Source organism: Danio aesculapii, chromosome 5 (assembly GCF_903798145.1).
Source record: "Danio aesculapii chromosome 5, fDanAes4.1, whole genome shotgun sequence".
NCBI lineage: Eukaryota > Metazoa > Chordata > Actinopteri > Cypriniformes > Danionidae > Danio > Danio aesculapii.
Genome location: NC_079439.1, coordinates 32,808,597 through 32,827,783, shown reverse-complemented (window position 1 = coordinate 32,827,783; position 19,187 = coordinate 32,808,597). Strand labels below are relative to the sequence as shown.

Genomic DNA, 19,187 nt, shown 5'->3' with positions numbered 1-19,187 from the left:
TAATTCCTCTAACCTGCCTAGTTAACCTAATTAACCTAGTTAAGCCTTTAAATGTCACTTTAAGCTGTACAGAAGTGTCCTGAAAAATATCTAGTCAAATATTATTTACTGTCATCATGGCAAAGATAAAATAAATCAGTTATTAGAAATGAGTTATTAAAACTATTATGTTTAGAAATGTGTTGAAGAAATCTTCTCTCCATTATACAGAAATTGGGGAATAAATAAACAGGGGGGCTAATAATTCAGGGGGGCTAATAATTCTGACTTCAACTGTACGGTAAACTCTTTTTGCTAAATTTTGAAATAGATGTTGCATGTACATATGTCTCATTTGTATATCTTTGAAATCTAAACATTAACTTGCATTTTAAATATTTAATTTCGGATTTACATATTTAAATTAGAAATAAGGTCTGCTGCTTACTGTGCGTTAGAGTAGGCTTTGTGTGTCAGAAAAGCAAGTCATTTAACCAAACCTGTCAACATTGGGAAATAAAAATATGGGAAATGCTCCCAACAACCGTTACAAACATTTAGCTTTAAATGATAAAATAGATAAACATTAGAAAATTGAAAATAAAATAAAAGGTTTAGACTATTAAAATCAATTCACTGATCACTGTATTTGTCAAAGGGTTAAAAGTGTGTTCATTTTTTTTACTTTAATTATTCAGCGATTTCTCCGTGTACCACTAGAAGGAAGCCTGCGTACCAATAATGGTACACACGTACCACAGTTTGAGAACCAGTGCTCTAATATATGGCACTTCTTTTACTTTCACATGTAACTAAAGAACAAAAGAGGCAAAAAAAACTGCAATGATCCTAAATGAGGATCATACTAATACTCATGCTATAAGAATATAGTAATAGTAATAATACATATAAAGAAAACTATATTAAGGATTAGGTGAAAATTACGTGAAAATGATTTTACATTTAGTGAAAAGCGACTTACAAGTGAGGATAAAACCTCTAACTTTTGATTTATTTTATTCATCTTAAATATATTTCACTTACTTAAATGATTTGGTACTGCAGCTAAGTCAAATCAGGTTGTGCGGGTACACAGGTACATTTTAAAAAATGTAGTGTTTATTTGTAGGCTTTTAGATACCTTTCTGCCCATTTAATTAAAACACACACATTAACATTCACAGCAGAAACACTATGTGTATTCATTCACTCAAACATGCAGACTTTCTCCCCACAGGATGCCCACAGGCAAACATGGCAGCGTATGTGAATGTGGGTCATGGGCGGCTGATTCTGTCCACTGTCTGGACGTCTGTCTCAGCACATGTGTCATGCCCAGCCAATTACTGCCTTCACTCTCACACGCACACAATCTCACTCTCTCATCTAAACCCTTTATCTTCAATGGAGTTTAATACAATGGAACTTATTTATATTCATACTGAAGGACACTATACATTTGTATAAGTTTGATTACAGTCTATTAGGAATAACAAAAAAACAGATTTACCGCTGGAAATGATTAGTTATGTGCAATAAAAAGATATGGAGTCACATATTTACAGTACAGCTAAACCAAGCCATTGCTTCAGCATTTTACAACATGAAAACAAGGAGGCTAAAGACCATCGCAAGAGCACCAGGGGAGTGGATTCAGGGGAGTGAAGTTTACCTGCACAGTGCTTCACTAGCTGGCCTCTGTTACATAAGCAAAATAGTTCAATATGTTGTTAAAATGTATGAACATCTTTGTATTAGTACCGATTTTCTTACAAGACACCTTGCATAGACACAGTAACTCAAAAATGTACTAAAGTTAATATTTAAGTGGAAAAAAGTAGACAGTTTTGATGGTCCCCTTAAGACATTTTGTTGACTATAAGTAACTTTCTAACTACATGTCGGTTAGTTTTAAGTATTAGTTGATTCTAAGGTTAGACTGTAGACTGAGGGACAATTAAGCTAAAGCCTATAAGGAGAGCAAATAATAATAAAGTCTAAAAATGCTCCAAGAGACTGCTAGATTTACTGTAATTGAAAAAAGTTACTTATAGCCAGGGGCGGACTGGCCATAGGGAGCACCGGGACATTTCCCGGTGGCCTGACGGTCAATCTGGCCTGCCAATGTGACTGTCCTGCCGCGCACCCAGCATGGGGTTGTGAAAGTGCTTGTTATACACACGGAATCTGTGCGCGCAGAATTCCGCAGATTTTCCACAGAATTCTGCAGATTTTTAGCCAATCATTTATTCTGTTTACTTACTCGAGTAAATGTGTTTAAATCTATATTTATTCAGTTTTTTTAATTAATTACAGTAATATTATTGACTAATATGAAAATGTTCATCTGATTTATGTACAATGCAGTTTGTACAGTAATATTTTCCGTCTTGTAGTAGATTTATATTATATGAGAGACTTGCTTTGTTTACCAAGTGAATCTAATTGGATTTGCATTTTAAACAATAAATAAAAGTTAAAAAGATATAATTTTTTATTTCACATATTAAGGTTTTAGTTATGATACTCCCAAAATAATTCCGCAGAAATCCGCAGATTTTTTGCAAAATTCTCAGCAGAAATAGCAAAAAATGTTCGCAGATTCTGTCTGGCCCTAGCAATAGGCCATGGCTGCCCGGGAAAAAGTACTGACTGTGTTTTTGTATAAAATTACTTTTTTATTGCAATGAAATTAATATGGTACAAATACATTTTTTAAAATAAAAGCTAAATATAACAGCAATCAGATTCATTAGACAGAACCAAAATTTGGTGAAAGAGGTAAGACAAAAGGATCAGACAGTGTGGAATTTTATACCCACTGCACATTCAAGTGTAAAGAAACTGTTGCAGGCCTCCATGTACGAAACATGTCCAGACACACGTGAACACATAATATGCTCCTTCCAGCATGCCAGAGCAAACATACAGTACAGTACGTTAAATCAAGAGATTTCAAAGCGTGAGTCAGCATCACAATAACATCATTTTCTGTCCCTCAATCTTCTGATTACTGCATCTTTCGCTTTCTGGCAATATTTTTTTATTATATTAAAGGTTGTTCATGCGCATGTTTATGTTAAATTTCATGATTTTCATGCGCCAAAGAGAAGTTTTTACAGAAAAGCACACTGTGCTAGTCCCTGCACACGTTTACCATCCCATTTACTGGGTCAAAGGGGGATCTTCCCATGTCAGTTGCTATGCAACAAATGCATTAAACGAAATGTGTCATGCACCAATAAACAATATGCATTAGATTTTTCCACTTATCCATTTATAAATGCATACAAAGGAAGCCACAAACTTTGTGTCAAAATTCACTGCAATCATTGATCTTTCTCTCCACATCTCCTACTACCACTTTGACACAAGTGCTAAAGCAATGCACGAACACTCATTCACAATTGCCTTGTATGGTGTTTTTCCTGCTGATGTCTGGCTTCAGGTAAGCTGTATACACAGCAGGCTGAGGAAGTGACTTTGAATGCCAGATCTGATGTTGAGCAGGGCTCATCTCATTTGCTCAGGCTGGACTTAACTGTGCATGTCTTTTATATGAATCGCTCAGTAATTTTTTATAGCCTCAAACACACTGATTTCTGCTATGCGTGTGTTTATTAGAATAAGGAACAATGATTTATGAACACGCTCCTCCATTTACATATACATAAATCTGATGAGTAAGTGTGTGTGTGTGCGTGTGCGTGTGTGTGTGTGAACTTCCTGAATGTTGCCTTCCGCTTAGATACTGTAGCCTAATTTTCTTCTCCACTGCTGTTTACAGAAACAGCCAAGCAGAAGCAATGTTTGTCTAGGTATGCTCTGTAATCATTGAAGAGTGAAGCATGAGAACTAATTCAGTGGTTGTAAACATCTGAGAGCAATGACAGCAGAAGTGTATTTGAGAACAAAGAGCTCGAAGGCTTCTGTTGTTGCAGTTCCACCAACAGTCTGCCAGTTCCTCCAAATGTGGATTGGCACTTTGGTTTGTCCCAAGGCACCTCCATCAGAGGAAAACAGGGGTCACTGGCATCAGAAAAACACTGGCATGAGAAACACAAACACAGGGAGCTCTTGTGTTCTCGACTTTGAAGAAAAACCAAGAAGGGACATGCCAGAATCCTTCTGTTACTTAAAGCGTTAGTTCACCCAAAAATTAAAACTGATTCACCATTTACTTGCTATTGACCTTTTTCTTCACGTACAAGTGGGCGCAGTTGTTTGAATCTTTTTGGCTCGAGACTTCCGGTCTCATTCACTTCCATTCATTTTTAGACATTAAAAACAACCCGTTCTGCTGCTTGATGTTGCAAATTGATATTTTCTTATTATATTATTCTGCGTTGTCTGTATAGTCATAACCCAAATTGTATGTAAAGCAAGTACTTTGACTTTTTTTTTTTTCAGTCATTTCCCCCATAGGCAACCGAATTGGGGTTTCTAAAACAAAAATCGCAAAAAATTAGCACACTTCCACATTGAAAACAAATTCTACACTGTAAAACCCAACCGTTTACTTGATCAAATGAAATGAGTGTAGTTAACTCAAAATGTACTGAAAGTTAATTCTACTCATTTGAAAAAGTGTTTTGAACTCAGTGTTGAAGGTAATGCGTTAATTTAATAGGTTTACAGTACTCATTAAGATTAGTTTCCTCAAATGGTTTGAGTTACCTTACCTTTTTGGGTTTTACAGTTGTGGAAATTTAAACTTATATAATCTATATATAAATGAAAAGTTGTTATAGGGTGTGACAGACCTTTAAATGTCTTGGTTTCCTGAACCCTGACTGTCTCCAAAGTAATGCAAATTGTCAGTTTCACAGCACAGCTGTGTCTATTGTCTTCTAACAAATGGTCAAGCCGATCAACTGGTCATACGGTTTCTGTCTCCAGAATATCATTTGCACACTGTTTTAATGCTAAAATGTATCGTGAATGGGTACTTACATGCTTTACATTCTGTAAAATGCATAAAAACTTAGTGCTTGCTGTACAGTTGAGAGTTTCTTTCAATGACGCCACAGCCATGCTGAGTTCTTCTTATTAAAGGATTCTGCTTTGAAGATAACAGAAAGTTCTCGCTGTTTTTTTGGGCTCGTCTTAGAATTTCACAACAGCTTGGTGTCGTGAGCCAGATTAGAGAAATTCACCACACAATGTATGGATCTCAGTGCACTGAAAAAAAATTATTCAAAGATGATTCCTTGTATTTACAAAAATCTTTTAAGTTAAGGGGTTGTAAAAATGTATTTAGGCTGAATTTAAAGAAACAAATTAAGTTGAACATTACTGAATTTAATTTGTTTGTTTAAATTCAACCCATATAAATTGTTTACATCAATTTTGCAGAATCATTTTTTTCAGTGTGTTTAAAAGTTTCCAGCTTTCTTCAAAATATCTTTTTTTTTGTATGTGTTCAAGAGAAGAAAGAAACTCAAACAGGTTTGAAATAAGTGAAGGATGAGGTAAATGACAGAATGTTCATTTTTGGGTGAACTCCCTTTAATGTCTGAATTGGTTTAGATGCAAAAACATTTGAATGTTTTTCCTTTCACAGCTGCAGCAGCAAGCTAAACTGTGCTAAAGCAGGCCAGACAAAAAAGAAAAACATATCCACGACAGTTTTTTTCTTCATAACAGGCCCAGATACTGTAGGGCAGGCTATATTTAAAATAGAGTGAAGAAAAAAAATCAATTGAAAAATTATCTCTGCAGAGAAGACAGAAGACTGCTAAAAACGAAACTTTCTTCGACTGTATTGAACATCAGTCTCTTTCAGTCTAGAGCCATTTTGCAGGGAGCACAGCTTTACGGCTGTCAATGTGACCGAATTATAGGGAGGTTTTCTTTACTTTCTTAATCTGTCTGGCAAACAGCATACCGCAGCACCCTCAGATAGCAGATTTTCCTCTGTCTGTGCTCCATATAGGCTACATCTAATTATAGTGTATGTCAATATCAGCAGAGCCTAATATAATGACTTGAGGCTCGCTGTAAGTATTTGAGGTTGAATTTGTCCCTTATAACCTAATGGCAGCAGTGCGTGTCAGAAAGTAGACATCTGTCAGTGTGCAACAACACAAAACTGGCTGATTAGAGACCAGTTTTTGTGGTTTCTCTTACAATGGTGGAAATGATACACTGGGTTGGGGATGTCGGTTAAGAGTCAGCGTCAGATGCAGTAAAGCATGAGCTCTGGTTCATTCAGCATTCCACAAACAGTCCGGGGCAGCCAGGAATGCGAAAACTACCCATTTCTACAGGATCAAACTTCCACAACCAAATCAGGGCTAGCAGTTTTTCTTTATTTTGTTTCAGCTTGCCTTTGGTCTTGCAGCTCAGGAAATGGCTTGAGGTTTGGATCATGACCACAGCAGAGGTTTTTAAAGCAATTCAGCCTTCAGTCACTGCAACAGAACGAATGACTAACACAGAAACATGACACCTACATAACATGTATATAGAAAAATAAGTTGTACACTGCCATAGCAATGTTTTTACCCTGATAACAAGCAAATGTATTTTAGATAAAAAATATATTGTTGATTTCAATCAGTCCTAATTTAAATTTTTTTAATATAGTATTTTTTCATCATTTATCATAAAATTCGTGAAAACAGTATAGTTTATCATGAATTTTGACCTTTTTTTTGTAGCATGACGTGAATAATACCATTATTTTATTATTATTATATATATATAGCACAAAACAAACTGACAGAATTATATAGTCTAATAACTCAGGATTTCAACAAAACAACTTGTAAACAATATATGTAATGAAATGCTGTATACACATAATCAGCAAAACTATTCAATATCCATGGATTATTAATAAATCACCTAGATGAGAAGCATTTTTCTAATACATGCATTGCACATATTCATTATATGTTTTACTTAACGTTTAACTTACACATGTAACTGCTAATGATGTCATCATTTTTTGAATTTATACAGTGCTACGCATAAATGAGTTCACCCCATTTTGAAAATCTATATTTTTATCCATTTCTTAGTGAATACAAGTAATATTCAGGGTGGGCCATTTACACCTTAATAAAATGGGAATGGTTGGTGATATTAACGTCCTGTTTGTGGCACATTAGTAAATGTGAGGGGGCTTGTAAATAACTCATAAAAGAATAAAGTTACGTTGAAACAAAGCACACCATTGTTTTTTTTTTTTTTTGTTTTTTGAGAAATTCCCAATAAGTTTATTAAGGTGTTTCCATATAAATGGACCACAATGTATTTTGGTGCATTTAAATACAATTTTATGAAACAGAATTTTTTATTTTATTTTAGTCACAGAACCTCTACATATACAAAGATAATACATATAAATTCATGTGTACTGTCAAGGTTTTAAAACTATGCCAATTTACTAGCCAATTGAGTGAGCACACTTTCGTTCTGCCCAATTAGAATTGCACAACCGAACTATGTACAACACCCACAATTAAAACAAACAAATAGGAAAGCATGGACGAGTGGGATGATGGCATCTGCCGTTTCAGAAGCATTAATAGATGAATTCATATCAAAGAAAAATGTCGGTAATGTGGGAATATTTTGGTTTCAAAGTCACAGACACCAAACAAAACCAGGTAATTTGTTAGAGCTTTTGCAGAATTGGTGCCACAGCATGAGGAAATACAACCACCAGCACCTAAAAAAGAACCACAGGGAGCTATATGAGAAGCATCTTGCTAAAAATTCAACCAAAAGTATTGCCAGTGACACTCAATCTAGTGGCAAGCAAAGTACAATTTCAGAGTTGCTTGCTTATTTAAGTTGATCTCTTTTCAGTTCCTTATTTTAACTAATACTCATTGCATTCTAGCAGTAAGAAGCTAAAATACAGATTATTGAGCTGAAGCTTGACTACAAAATTAAATCGCAAATCAAATGGAAATTGCAATATCTGTCCAAAAAAATAAATTGCAATTAGATATTTTCCCCAAATGACAGGCTGGCTCAGTTTTCTTATTTTCCCACTACCTCCACAAAATAAAACAATTAAAATGAAATTTTTTTTTTACTAATTAAGAAAATAATAATAATTGAGCAAGTTTACAATAACAAAGTTAAAAAAGGGAGAGAAAAGAAAAAAAGATGAAAAATTTGCTTAAAGGAGTCAATATTCCCTCTTTTCAGTTATTTACGGTGTATTAGAGATGATATCAACTGAACAGGGTAAGCCCTTGATATAGTTTAAAACAGGATTTCTGATCTTGTAAAAAGATTTGAGAGATCCTGCAAGCAAAAATCTTAACTCAAGTTTTATTTAGCTAAAGATTTATCAGATCCACATGTCATGTGATGGAGGAAGTACCTGTTTCCATTTGATAAGAACGCTTCGTCTAGTTAAAAGAGTAGAAAAAGCAATAACCTGGCGAGATGCAACAGACAATTTAACTCTCTCTGAAATACCAAAAAGGGCATTTTAAAATTGATTTAATATTTTTCCCTAACATGCAAATTTGGGATACTAAATGTTACTATATGTTAGATTATGTTATGTTAGAGATTTGTGTACTCATATATGTTGAGGATGCTCCGATCGATAGGCCAGCGATCAGTATCAGCCGATAATCACATTTCACGACTCGATTGGTACTCGCTGATCTGGCCAATCTCATGAACTGATCACAAGTGTTTGTTTACCACTTTACAAGCAGAGGAAAATGCACATGCACGTCTGGGAAATACATCAGCAGCGCTACAACACATGAGCAACGTTTCCAAATTGCATTGTTAGCCATATTTCTTACCATTTTTTTTTCTATCTGTTTCATCAATTTTTTTTTGTAAAGCTGCTTTTGACTATTACATATATGCAACATCCTTAAATTATTCGCTTAGGTAAGGCGAGATCTCGTACTTGGATGAAAAATGTGCTTTATGCAATGGCAAAATCCTCCCTGTTATCATTATGATTATTACTGTTCTGACTTGTCCTCCGGTTATCTTCCTCATTATCATTATTATAAGTATTTATACCATTGTCATTATTCAGGTCGCTGTAGTTGTTGTAGTAGTAGTAGAAGTAGTAGTAGTAGTCATTGTAGTAGTATCGATTGTAGTTGTAGTTGGGATTATTGAAGTAGTAGTTGTAATAGTTCATGTAGTAGTAGATGTCATTGGTATAGTGGTATCAGAAGTAGTAAAGGTGTTGTAGTAGTAGTAGTAGTAGTAGTAGTAGTGTTAGTAGTCGTCGTTGTCAGTGTAGTAGTATCAGAAGTAGATGTTGTCGATGTAGATGTTGTAGTAGCAGTGATTGCTGTGGTAGTATTAGTAGTATCAGTAGTATCAGTAGTAGTAGACGTTGTTGTAGTAGTATCAGTTGTAGTAGACGCTGTAGTAGTAGCAGTAGTAGTAGTCATTGTTGTAGTAGTATCAGTAGTAGTAGTCATTGTTGTAGTAGTATCAGTTGTAGTCGACATTGTTGTAGTAGTATCAGTAGTAGTAGTCATTGTTGTAGTAGTATCAGTAGTAGTCAACATTGTTGTAGTAGTATCAGTAGTAGTAGTCATTGTTGTAGTAGTATCAGTAGTAGTCGACATTGTAGTAGTCGTGGTCATGGCAGCAGAAGTTGTAACATTAGTAATTTTCTGTAGTAGTAGTTGGTGTAGGACTTGCGATTTATTATTATTGTTGTTGTCAGTTATTATTACTGTTGTCCTTTCTTTTTACTGTCATTATTACTGTCATGCATTACAAGCATTGTTGTCACTCCTTACCACTGACTGGTTTCTTTCTATCTGTTTTATTTATATCTATGATACTTGCTTCATTTAGCGACTGTTATTGTTCCTTATGTATGCACTCTGACCGGTCCACCAAGTTACCTTTACATGCACACACACACACACACACACACACGCACACACGCGCACACGCGCACACACACACACACACACATCTGCCAGTACCTGACTATATTGTTGTTTTTGTTGGTTTCAGTTACTTTGTATTTATATTATCTAAATTTTTTATACCTTTTTGAAAAAAAAAAAGAAGAATCTGTACTCTGTATCGGACGATCACCATGACAAAGAATCAGTACTCAGTATCGGCTGCAAAAATCCTGAATGTATAAATAAAAATAACAGACATGCATAATAAATAAGTGATATTGGACAGCTCAAAACAATCAATATTTGAGTCGCTATAGCACTATTAAACATTTATAAATATAAAAAAAATTTCCAAGTATTTCTGCCGTCATCTGCTAAAAACAAACGTCTAAATGTCTTGAAAATATCCAAGTTCTGATGTAATGGCCAGCACATGAAAGGCTTATTGATATGACCAGAGCGAGCCAGTGAAGTGGCGTGTTCAGACAAAGAGCAACATTTCCAGCAGCTTCTGGTCAATAATGCGCCATTTGCCAACAGTTTCGCCTAGACACAGCTTCTTTGTCAAATGGTAACATCTAGACTTAAGGGTGCACCGCAAATCATGGGCTCCCCCTCCTCCAAAAACCATGAGATGGGGCCCTGTCCACAAGCAGTGATGTTGTGCGCGAGCGATGCAAATGTTAAACCACTCAACATATCAAGGGGGATGCAATGCAGAATTTTCTTTCTATTCTTTCTTTAAATATTTCCTTTGCTTCACAGACGGCTTTTTTCACACTGCCTTTCTTTCCTGTCAATTAGAATGACTTTCGTTTTCTGTCTAGATCAATAATAAACACTCAAATGTGTGACGCATTGATTGTTTCCTGCTTGTGTTTGAATGCATTTAGGCCGCATGCTTTTATGTGAAACAGAATAGTTCTATAGCGGGAAATTTAACCATAATAAATGTGACTTATAATGCTGTTAGTGTCAGTTGTCCCACTTTTCAAGGGTCTCCAAGGGTGTCTTGAATGCATCTGTCTGTAGCTTGAGAGCCTAAAGCATGTAATATACATATTTAAGACTCTGGGTTAATGACCCATCACTCTTCTTCTGTATTTTGATGGATGTCGTGATCTGTGATTAAGTGTGGTGATGTACTTCCCAGCATGGACTCATTAATCACAATGTAGCAAATGACACAAACATGCACACAGACAGTAGCTTAACTGTGCAAGTTGCAGAGTCAAATATCTGAAGATAACCTTGTGAACTAAAGTAACAAATAATAACAGACAATAACTTTCTTAGGGGTGGCCAGAGAAGGCCACACCAAATCATTGGGTAGCACACAAAAATGAAATTCAGTGTAATGTTATATTTTTGGCAAATGAAATAATTACATTCGTTTTATTGCAATTAATTAATTACTTTTGAAAAATTGCTATTTATTCCTTGAAATAATTCAGCAAGTACACGTGCTAACCTAATAAAAATCTATATTTAGTGTAAAAAAACTTTTTATAAATAACTTTTCTGTTATTTTTCACATACTTTTATTGTACAGCATACAGTATATGCAATGCCTAAAATGAATAAAGATTAATAAATGAATGATTTAAATAAACAGATGAAGAAACTGAACAAAGGGCATTATACGCACGCACACATGCACATGCACGCGCACGCACGCACGCACGCTGTAATAATATCATTAGTCCATATTCCTTTTTGAGCCATAATATTATTAATACAGCTTCTATTGATGTACCTTAAGGTAAATATTAAATTGCCATTGCTGTCTATTGAAGGTGTGCATGTGCTTTCAACGACGATCGGGGAGGGGGAGGGGCAGTGACTCAGCTAAGCACCAATCAATCCACAATAATTTAGTGGTTGCTATTTATTTATTTATTTATTTTTTAAATATTGTAAATATACGTAATTGCATTTAAATTAATAATATCAACAGCAAAATCATATTGGGGTGGTTACATGGCCACACCTGGTCACCCCTTGGGGGTGCCCCTGGTGTAACTGATCACAAATCTCACAGTTCTGATTACACTACGGATTTTGTGTCACAGATCAGACATTTGTCAGATCAGCAAAAAAGGGAGGAGACTAATATCATTTGCTTTCCATTTACATAAAAATATTACATATAACAGAAAACTATTTTTGTATTATTAAATATTATTATTATATTATTTAAATGTTATTATAAACAGAACTTAGAACCTGTAATTTTAATAAAAATCAAGAAAGAACCAGCTGAAAAAAAGGAAAATATTCGAAATATACGAAAAATGATCTTTGCTACTGTTGATGATAATGCCAAATATAGGAATCTAACATCTTGTACAACATATCACATTTATTTTCAATTAATGATTCAACAATTCACACATTAAACTTCATGTTTCATTATACGTGTCATTTTTGAAGACCTATTCACTGACATAATTTTGATGGTTGTTTGTCGCCACCTATTGGTTAAACAATGTAATTGCTACAACATTCACCAGCATCAAGTTTCATTAAATTGTAGTTTTAATCTTTACCATAAAGTACAGTGTTAATATCGGAACTATAAACTGTTCTCCCAGTACTTCTGTGTTATTTCATTGTTTGTAACTAACTGACAAAGTGTAAAAACTGAATCTCTCTCAATCAAACACAGATTTGAATGCAGCGCTTCGAAGGATTAATAAACATATGCAAATCATTCTCATTTAGCATTCGCATGAAAAATGGATTTCAAAATGTAAATTGTAAAAGTTGTGCAGGTTTGAATTGAGATCACAATCTTTTAATGTGTAATTGTGCAGCTTTACAATGAATGCATTAATGCAGGCTAAACAAGCAGTGACAGAAAACACCTTTAATTAATAACCTAAGAAAGCATTTAGGTCCGACCAAAACTTCTTCTGTCATTATATTTTACAGGGAAGCCAAAATGCTTTCATACACGTGATTTGAATGACACGGGAGGCGATCAATCTACAATTGTTATAAATGTTGGAATAACCAATTAGTTCAAAAAAGTTATTAATCTGTGACTTATGTGCATTCCTAACTGTGAATTGTGATCCGTACACCCCTAATAACATGTATATGTTAGTAAATAATAAAGGGTTGTTTAATTGATTAATTGCTTTTTTCAGTTTCTTATTTTAACATTTTCTGGACATTTTTCTGTTTTCTTACCACTACCATTATTCTTGCATGCTAATTTTGCTGTTGATAGGAAAGAGCACCTCATGTTTATTATTATACAATCAATATATCACTGCAACTTCTTCTTTTTACTTCTAATCTAAGAGAGAAAAAGAGCTTCATTGCGAATAAACAGGAAAATTACATTCATTCCAGTGAATGTTCCGTGTGCAAGAGTGCAAGCTAACTTGCCAGATGCAGTTCACCAAACTGCCACCAGTGTCAATGATAACAACGGTTTCTGAATTCTACCTATTGGGCCTTTATTTAGCCAAGACTATTTGGCTCTTGTCTCAAATGAATGTTTCTGACCCCTCAAAGCACATATTCCTCAAAAAAAAAGCAAGTAGAGCAGGATTTTATGAATGACAGATTGGGTGGTGTAATGGAAGCCCTCTACAGCCAGTGTTCGGAGAGGGAGCAGGAATGCTGTGAATTATGATGCCTTTCTCCATGTCAGGGGGAGCAAAGGGGGGCTGAAGTCTTTGAGTCCGTTCCAAATCAAACACAAGCGGATGGCTGACTCTCGCACGACTGCGGCTATCCCGTTTCCATCTGCAGTCGACTGCTGTGGGAAAGCTATAATTACTCAGTGTGTGGAGTCACTAACTTTACCATTGCATGCTCGTGTCTGTTTTGCGTATGCAGATTTTCGTACATAGAGAGACCGTGAACATATTAGCACATTTGTACATGTTTGTACATGCATAGACCGTTCTAGACTTATTGCGCAGTGTTAATGCCTTGTTTCCACTAAATGGAAAGTTTTGGTCTGGGTCACTCTGGTCAGGTTTGCATTTCCACTGTCAACCGAACTCTTATGTGTAAGTACAGTAGGGTGTATGGCAGAACGTTGCGATTAACGACAGATGTGGATTAAGCACACCTACTGTATCAAGCTTTCCACACATAGATGCAACATGTGAACGGCGTTGTAGTCCAATGGTTTCTAAAGTGGACCCTCCTGGCAGTCGTGGAACAATGACAGGGTCATTTCCAAAAGTCAAATACATTTTATTAAACTATTAGAATCACCATATTCTATCCAAAACCCACAGAAGATCATTTGTGTAATGCCATTACTTTTTCATAGGATTGGTGTGTTTACTTTAGATTAACAACACAGCAATAGCGTCAGCTGCAGCAGATTGATTTTATAGCACCAGGTTAAACTTTCTGACACATTTATAGCAACAAATACATTAAAAATAAATACAAGCCACAACTGAACATTGAGGATGATCTCTGAGTGGCGGTCTCCAAAATTAAACCAAAAATAGGCTTGTGCTAAAAACTGAGGTTAATATTAAATTAAACAAATTAATAAATTACTACAAAAATGATATAGCTGTAAAACTGTTGCACTTTTTTTGTGTTGTCAGTATGTATTCATATAGGCCTATTGTTTTGTGCGCAAAGTTTGTATATTTATAACCACCTCTGGGGAATTTGGAGGTAGCGAGTCACTGGCATTGTGATTTTAGGGGTCATGGGCTGAAAAGTTTTGGAACCCCTGTTGTAGACCACAACGGAGGACATACAGCAGATCCTTTTCTTGCTTCATGGCATTTGGTTGTTTGTCATAAGATGACAAGCTTTGTTTCAGCATGGTTCATTGCTGTATGCAGTCATTGTATTACAGTCTCATGTCTTGCGCTGTATTTTAAAATGGTGGGATCGGTGTTGAATTCTGCTGGCTTGTGTCATGTGGTGGTTACGATTCTCTGTAAAGCAATAGCATTCAGAAGCAAGTTACTACAATCTTACGCTCATCACTTCAGGACAACATAATAACACACGCGAAAATGAGTGCAGCATAGCAGCTGTCAATAGATTGTAAATAAAAAAGGATGCAAGGATGTCCCCAGAGTGGCTTTTTGGTTTCTTTTCTTGTGCATCCCAGCCACTAGCTCCCCATCTGAAAAAGATTTTAGCATAGGAGCTAATATCAGAATCAGAATCAGAAACAGCTTTATTGCCAGGTATGTTCACACATACGAGGAATTTGTTTTCGTGACAGAGCTTCTACAGTGCAACAGGATTACAGAGACAGGACAAAAAACAGATAATAAATATATTTTAAAAAATAGAAGTAAGTAGTGAATGCAAATATACAGATTGACAAGTGTATGTACATGTTTATTACTATATACAACGTTATACGTGCAGCTGTTATGTGCAAATTGGCATGTAAAGTGTGTTGTTAAATAAGTGTATATGTGTATAAAAGTGTATGGCAAGTAGTGATGTTGGTTTCGCAATTATTATCATCAAGTGTTCATGAGATGGATTGCCTGAGGGAAGAAACTGTTTCTGTGTCGGGCTGTTCTGGTGCGCAGTGCTCTGTAGCGTCGACCAGAAGGTAAAAGTTCAAAGAGGCAGTGTGCTGGGTGTGAGGGGTCCAGAGTGATTTTGGCAGCCCTCCTGCTCGCTCTGGATAAGTACAGTTCTTGGGGAGTAGGAAGGGTTGTACCAGTGATTCGCTCAGCAGTCCGAACTATTCGACGTAGTCTTTGGAGGTCGTATTTAGTAGCTGAGCTAAACCAGACAGTTATTGATGTGCAGATGACTGATTCAATGATGGAGGTGTAGAACTGTTTCAGCAGCTCCTTTGGGAGGTTAAACTTCCTCAGCTGACGAAGAAAGTACAGCCTCTGTTGAGCTTTTTTGACAATGGAGTCAATGTGAGTGTCCCACTTCAGGTCCTGAGAGATGGTGGTGCCCAGGAACCTGAATGACTCCACTGCTGCCACAATGCTGTCCATGATGCTCAGTGGGGGGAGAGCAGGGGGGTTTCTCCTGAAGTCCACTATCATCTCCACTGTTTTGAGCGTGTTGAGCTCCAGGTTGTTGTGGCTACACCAGACAGCCAACTCCTTAACCTCCTGTCTGTAAGCAGACTCGTTACCGCCCTGAATGAGGCCGATAAGTGTGGTGTCGTCTGCAAACTTCAAGAGCTTCACAGAGGAGTCTTTTGATGTGCAGTCATTCGTGTACAGGGAGAAGAGCAGTGGGGAGAGGACACACCCCTGGGGGTGCCAGTGCTGATTGTGCGGATGCTAGATGAGAATTTTCCCAGCTTCACCAGCTGCTGCCTGTCCGTTAGGAAGCTGTTGATCCACTGACAGACAGAGGTGGGCACAGAGAGCCGAGTTAATTTGGGCAGAAGAAGTTTTGGGATGATAGTGTTAAACGCCGAGCTGAAGTCAACAAACAAGGTCCTCACATACGTCCCTGGTCTGTCTAGGTGTTGCAGAGCATAATGCAGTCCCATATTTACTGCATCATCCACAGACCTGTTTGCTCTGTAGGCAAACTGAAGAGAGTCCAGTGAGGGTTCAGTGATGTCCTTCAGGTGGGCCAGCACCAGTTTTTCAAAAGACTTCATGACCACAGATGTTAGTGCCACCGGTCTGTAGTCATTTAGTCCTGTAAGTTTGGGTTTCTTTGGGATGGGGATGATGGTAGAGCGTTTGAGGCAGGAGGGCACTTCACACAGCTCCAGTGATCTGTTGAAGATCAGGGTGAAGATGGGGGCCAGTTGGTCAGCAAAGGATTTTAAACAGGCTGGTGTTATAAAATCTGGGCCTGGTGCTTTTTTCCTCTTCTGTTTCCGGAAGACCTGGCGCACCTCATCTTCGTCAAACTGTAGGGCAGGTATGAGGGAGGCGGGGGGTGGTGGAGGTGTTAATGGTGGCGTGAAGAGCAGTTCAGAGTGGGTGTGGGGGGTTTTCTCAAACCGGCAGTAAAACTCATTCAGGTCGTTTGCAAGTCGTTCATTGTCTACAGTGCTGGGGGATGGTGTCTTGTAGTTTGTGATGTTTTTCAGACTTTTCCACACAGATGCTGAGTCGCTGGAAGAGAACTGACTCCTTAGTTTCTCAGAATAGTTCCTTTTTGCGACTCTGATCTCCTTTTCCAGTGTGTATTTGGCCTGCTTATACAAGGCCCTATCCCCATTCCTGTAAGCAACCTCCTTGGCCTGACGTAGCTGTCTGAGTTTTACAGTGAACCATGGTTTGTCATTGTTGTATGTGAGTTGAGTCCTGGTAGGAATGCACACGTCTTCACAGAAACTGATATAAGATGTTACAGTCTCTCTGAGCTCATCCAGATCGTTTGCAGCAGCTTCAAAAACACTCCAGTCAGTGAGGTCCATCTTTTCACAGATCTTAATACAGGTTTGGCTGTTTTCAGTTTCTGCCTGTAGGTTGGAATGAGATGAATCAAACAATGGTCAGAGTGTCCCAAAGCTGCTCGTTGGATGGAGCGGTACGCATCCTTTATTGTAGTATAGCAGTGATCCAGTATATTTCTGTCTCTTGTGGGACATGTAACATGCTGTCTATATTTTGGCAGTTCACGGGACAGTTTTGCTTTGTTAAAATCCCCGAGAATGATTAAAACAGAGTCCGGGTGTTGTTGCTCTAACACCGTGATATGATCAGCAAGTTTCTGTATCGCCACGCTCGCATGCGCGAGCGGAGGAATGTAAACACTGACGAGGATGAACGAGCAGAACTCGCGCGGGGAGTAAAAAGGCTTACAGTTAATAAACAGTGCTTCGAGATCTGGACAGCACATCTTCTTTAAAACTGTTACATCTGTACACCACCTTTCATTGATGTAAAAGCACGTCCCGCCACCGCGTGATTTCCGCGTTGATTCCTCGTCGCGATCCGCTCTGAACAGCTTATAGCCCGGTAGGTGAAGCGCGTTGTCCGGTATGGTGTCGTTCAGCCAGGTTTCCGTGAAACACAGAGCAGCTGAATGCAGAAAATCCCTGTTTGTCTGAGAGAGCAGAATGAGTTCGTCTATTTTGTTGGGTAGAGAGCGGAGATATGCTAGATGGATGCTAGGCAGCGCGGTCCGAAATCCGCGCTGTCTGAGTTTCACAAGCGCGCCTGCACGCTTTCCTCGTCTGCGCGCTTGAAAGCGTTTGAGTAGCACCGCGGCTCAACCGACTACAATGTCCAACAGAACATCAGATAAATCCAGGTATGGAAAAATATTCGGTGGTGTATGTGCCCGAATGTCCAACAATTCGTCTCAGGTGAAACTAATTGTAGGAAGATGACTCGAGACAGGACAAACTAACAAAAACACAAACACTACTGCAGAGAACGACACGGAGGCTGCCATCGTCATCGGCGCCATCTTGGAAGCCATATAGTCATCCAACTTCACAAATTCTAATTTACAGTATGTATTTGAATAATGATGGTCAGTTTCTTTACTTGACACGTTACAGACGTTGATCTACCTTTACCATTGCACACACTTTGTAACATTTTATTTATCTAGCTTAAGAGTCTCTTTAACACTTATGTTTATTTTATTATCAAGAGATCGGATATTTAGTTTAAATATTTTTGACTATTAAAATGATTTGCCTTAGTAATGCTGTGAAATTAAATATAAAATCCTAATATTCCTAAATGTATTGTAAAAAAATGTTCAATAATTATTGATATCAAACGATATGAAACATGATATTGTGATAATTCTTTTCGCAATATCACCCAACCCTATGCTCAGAAATACATGTCTTGTGTTGTTCACATGGCCGCATGAATGAACATGCATGTTTCCTTTGAATTGCTAAAAAAACTTGCTGTTCAGGTTTTACTTTGTACACTTCATTCTTCATTCAACGGTGCAAAGAAAACGAAACAGAAAAAAAAAGTTATTGTGCCATTGGCAAGTAATATCTTATAGGTTCATAAAATTTACATCATATAAAAAATTACATTTAGCGTACTGTGCTAGCTGATAATATTGGAACATTTGACTTATCAACTTAAAATGAGTGCTTTCGCTACAAATTCAGTTTCTGTAACACAGTCCAGTTGCCTGGTTGAACATAATTTATTAAAATTGTCATAATTTAAAAAGGTTTAAATTATTATACTTTTCTGTTGAATGGATGAATACAGATTCAGACAGACAATGACACAGGCAGATGGATCAGTAAACAAATAAATCTGACTTAGCTGACATTTAAAAAATATAAATCTATACAACATTTAGATATTTATTCTACCTATCCTTGTTGGTTATACAATAACCCTAAAATGTAGCACTGTGTATTAAACAGAGACACATTTCAAACAATGTGTTGAATTGCTGTGGCAA

At 37.0% G+C, this 19,187-nt stretch overlaps 1 protein-coding gene across 1 annotated transcript in view; it reads right to left on the bottom strand.

The window, feature by feature from the left end:
- si:dkey-220k22.1 (multiple epidermal growth factor-like domains protein 9) overlaps positions 1-19,187 on the bottom strand; it is a 136,421-nt gene that overhangs the window by 100,024 nt on the left and 17,210 nt on the right.